Below are 5,305 nucleotides of genomic sequence, written 5' to 3'. Positions count from 1 at the left end.
CATATATACATGCTGTAAATGCCCCTGCTCGAATTGAAATTCCAAAAAAACAAATTGAAGACACTCATGATGTCATAAAACGCTTGAAGCATTGAAGGCCAGTCGGTTCCAAGGATAAAAATCCTCGGAAAATAAAAGGCACAGAGAAACACGATGATCATAAAATAGAAAATGGTGTTCCAGAAGAAACACCTGATGATGAAAATATTCTATCAGAACCACAAACTGACGAGAATCGTGAAATATCTATCAATTATATTAATACTAGAAAAATATGGAACCAAAAAGACATAGAAGATATTGATGAGATATTTTCTTATAACGTGGCTTGTGACATCATAAATGAAAATGAGGATCATGAACCAAAATATTTTGGTGAATGTAAAATTCGTCATGATTGGGCCAAATGAAAAGATGTCATCAAGGTTGAATTGGATTCGCTAAATAAACGTAATGTTTTTGGACCTATAGTCCTCACACCTAAAGGTGTAAAACCTGTTGGATACAAATGGTTTTTATTCGAAAGCGAAATGAGAAAAATGAAATAGCAAGATATAAAGCTAGACTTGTTGCACAAAGTTTTTCTCAAAGGCCTAGAATTGATTATGAAGAAACGTATTCTCCTGTTATGGATGCAATTACGTTTTGATATTTGATTAGTTTGATCATGTCTGAAAATTTTGAAATGTGTCTTATGGATGTTGTTATTGCTTACTTATACGGATCACCTGATAGTGATATATGCATGAAAATCCCTGAAGGATTTAAGATGTCTGAAGCACAAAGTTCAAAATCCAGAGAATTTTATTCTGTAAAATTGCAAAGATCATTATATGGGTTGAAGTAATCCGGCCGAATGTGGTATAATCGGCTAAGTGAGTACTTGATGAAAAAGGGATATGTAAATGATCCAATATGCCCTTGTGTTTTCATCAAGAAAACAACATTCGGATGTGTAATTATTCCTGTATATGTTGATGATTTAAATATCATTGGAACAAATAAAGAAATTCAAGAAGTTATGATGTACTTGAAGGAAGAATTCGAAATGAAGGATCTTGGAAAAACCAAGTACTGTCTGGGTTTGCAAATCGAACAAAAAGAATGTGGAATTTTTGTTCACGGGGCAAATTATACAGAAAAGATCCTTAAACGTTTTAATATAGATAAATCAAATCCATTAAGTACTCCAATGGTTGTAAGATTATTAAATATAGAAAAGGATCCATTTCGTCCATGTGAAGATGATGAAGTTATTTTTGGTCCAGAAGTACCATATCTAAGTGTCATTGGTGCTCTTATGTATCTTGCAAATTGCACTAGACCTGATAGGGAAAATTAGCATTTTGGTCCTGTATGTTGGCTTGTTTTGGAAAAGATCCTATAACTCGATTTTTTTTTTGGATTTAGTCCTATATGTTGGCTTATTTTGGTTTTGGTCCTGTAAGTTGGTTTGTTTTTTGGTTTTCGTCCTATATGTTATCATGTTTAGGAATTTAGAAGTTGATCTCTAATTATTTTTGTAATAAATATTTTTTATTCTTTCATGTTTTATGTGCTTATTGGTTTGAGATAATTACAACTAACTAATAAAAAAATATTTTTATACGCTTAAACTTTTTTAATCTAAATAATTTAATAAAATCTAAAATATGTTAATTTAATGTATTAAATGTAACATGCTTTTGTTCTTTTAAAAAGTAACAAACAAACATTCATTTATATCGTTCTCAACTGTAACTTTGATTTTTTTATTTATTTGGCACTAAGTGTTCGCCCACTTAGCACCTATTAATAATCATATAAATAAGTTCCAACCTAAATTAACCAAATTAGCTAAAAAACTAAAAATATATTTAAAACATACTTTTGTTTTTTTAAAAAGTAACACTCTAATATTTTTTTTTTATCGTTCTCAACTATGGTTGACTTTTTTTGTTCCGCTTTTCTCGAAAGCAGAGCTTTTTAGGTATGTTTCACTTTTATTACGCTTAATCGCCGCTTAAGCGTGCCTTTTAGAACACTGCAAATAAGCAAAATTTTGCTGCTCCCTCCAGTTTCGGCGACGGAGGAAAAATACAAAAAAAAAACAAGTTATTGTACCTTTTAGAACATAATTATTATTTTAAAAAATAATTAAAAGGTCAACATCTAAATTTTAAACCTAATTTATTTAATTATAAAATCATAAAAAATATTTATTATAAAAGCTTAAGCGGTGAAGTTGAAAAGTCAACTTCTAAATTCTAAATTTAATTTATTATTTTAAAATAAAAAACATAGGTGCTTATTCTAACTTAACCGAGATTAATTTGGTCAAAACCGTATCTTTTTCATGACCAAAATAAAAAAACAAGTCAACTAATATGACCAAATCCAAAAAAAATCCAAATTCCTGTACTTTCTTCAAAACCTAACTTTGTATAGGACCAAAATCAAAAATTAAGTCAACTTATAGGACCAAAACCAAAACAATCAACATGTAGGACTAAATCCAAAATAAAAACAAAGTACTGGATCTTTTCCAAAACAAGCCAATATACATGACCAAAACCAAAATGAAGCCAACATACAGGACTAAAATGCAAATTTTCCCAGACCTGATATATCTTTTGCTGTAAATTTATTGGCAAGATTCAGTTCATTTCCAACAAAGAGGCACTGGAATGAAATTAAACATATATTCCGTTATCTTCGAGAAACGACAGATTTGAGACTTTTGTACTCAAAAGACACCAATCAAAGTATCATTGGTTATGCTGATGCTGGATATTATCTGATCCACAAAAGACACGTTCCCAAACCGGATATGTATTTACTCGTGGAGGCACCGCAATTTCTTGGCGTTCACAGAAACAAACACTCGTAACAACTTCATCAAATCACGCTGAGATTATTGCGCTACATGAAGCAAGCCGTGAATGTATTTGGCTAAAATCAATGACACAACATATCCAAATTTCTTGTGGATTATCAGTAGACAAGAAGCCTGTGACGCTGTATGAAGATAATGCTGCATGTATTGCTCAAATGAAAGAAGGATACATCAAAAGTGACAGAACCAAACATATCCCCCCAAAATTCTTTGCCTACACTCAAGAGCTTGAGAAGAATAAAGATATTGATATCTGTTACATTCAATCAAGTGAGAACTCATCAGATCTCTTCACAAAGGCACTTCCTACGTCAATATTCAGAAAGCATATATATAATATTGGGATGCGCAATCTACGAAATATGTGAAGAATCACTCATGTTAACATGAGGAGGAGTTTACGTGGCTGCACTCTTTTTTCCTTACTATGATTTTTATCTCACTGAGTTTTTTCTAGTAAGGTTTTTAACGAGGCAGTATAAAACACGTAATGAAGACAATCATCATATCACGATCATCATCACAAGGAGGAGTGTTAAAAAATATATTATTATTATTATGTTGAATATTGAATATTGAATGTTGAATGTTGAATATTGAGTTGTAAAATATGAAAAATTAGTGTGTGATAATGTAGATGATGATGTATTAATTTTTGGACTAATATCAAATGTAATTCTATAAATAAGTCTTCATTTGTGATGAAAAATATAATTGAGTTGAGAGAAAAATATTATAAAGTGTAGAGTTTGATATATTTTGAGTTTTGGAGTATTTACTTTTTACCATAAATTTTTACTTTTTCACAATAAAAACTACCTTAAATTATCAAATAATTATATATTTATCTACACAATGATTAATCGAGTTGTCCGTGAGCTATGCAAATAGAAAAATTTTAAAAATCGAACTTAATTCAAATGAAGAGTTGAATTTTGATTGAGCTACGCACGAGCTACCTATGAATAATTTGATGCACTTGCACTTTAATTGGTTGTTTAGGCGTTTTTTTAGAAGGTTGTTTAGGCTTTTCAAGTCTCATTGGGAAGAGGTAACCCTACCGTTAAGGAGATATTGTTTTTACTATCCAAAACTAAGCGTGAGATCGGGTCAGGATTCATCTATAGTAACTTTTTTACCTAATCCTCTTCACGAAAAGAATCAAGAGATTTTTCTTCTGATCTCGTATCCGACACATTTCGAGACCACGAATACTCGGGGATCCTTTCAAGTTGGCAGAAGATATCCTGATAATTTTTTTCATGTTTAAGGTCCTGTTCAAAAAACCCCAAAAAATTGTTATTTTTTTTTAAAAAATTATTAATTAGAAACTTATATTTATAAAAAATACATCTTCAACTTAAAACATATAATATTAAAATATTTTGAATAATACTTCAAGATTTTTTCAAGTGAAAAACATCATACTGTGAATCAGATAATTATTATAGTAAAATATTTGATATACAAATTACTAGATAAATTTTGTTAAATAGATGGAAAAATTACGTCTTTTATTCTACATATTTTTTCTAATTAAATAATTATAAATATGAATTAATTATTTTTTAAAAAAAATATAGAAGAATAAAATGTAGATTTGATCATTCCAATAATAAACAATTATGTTATTTATTTCCACAATTAATTTTTATATGGGCTGAATCCAATAACATTTAGCTCAATTTATTAATAAAATTATTAATAAAATATATTACAATATTATTTCGAGATGGATCGGTCCAGTTTAAAAATGTTTTATTCCTGTTCTCTCGAAAAATCTCAAAATTTTGAGTTGAAAAATGTCGGGTCGAGATTTTTTTTTCTAAACAAAAATAGAATGAGATTCGAGAAGGGTCGAGATTTTCAAAAATTTTTCCGACACTAGAACTAATGGTGTTGAACTAAAATGTCACTTGGTATAATTTATTATAACAACTACGCATTTTAGTTTTTTTCTTTTAAGTTTGATAACACCTTTTACATCGTATATGCTCACAACTTCATATTCTTTTTTTTCCCCCAAAAAAAGCAAATTATTTATAATCTAAAATACATAAAATTAATTATATTTCTCTTCTTCCAGAAATCTTGAATTGCCTTGAGGATTAACTGTATTGTTACAATTATTTTAATTTGTTATTGAAATAACTGCATTGTTACAATTATTTTGTTATTGAAAAAAACTATATATATGATGTTAGTAAGATAGTTCAGAAATGCACATATTTTTATTAAGATTCTAGCAATATTACGGTTCATAATATTCTATCAATTACGACAACTGTAGTGGAAAATATGGTGCATCTTACAAATTTTAACCCAAGAAAATATAAATAATTATAATAATAAAATTACATTCTCACAACATTGCAAAAATATGGGGTGTATTAGGTAATCTATCAAGACGAGTGATTAGCAATCATATAT

Source organism: Henckelia pumila, chromosome 2 (genome assembly GCF_033568475.1).
Source record: "Henckelia pumila isolate YLH828 chromosome 2, ASM3356847v2, whole genome shotgun sequence".
Taxonomy (NCBI): domain Eukaryota; kingdom Viridiplantae; phylum Streptophyta; class Magnoliopsida; order Lamiales; family Gesneriaceae; genus Henckelia; species Henckelia pumila.
This window is presented reverse-complemented; position numbering follows the sequence as displayed.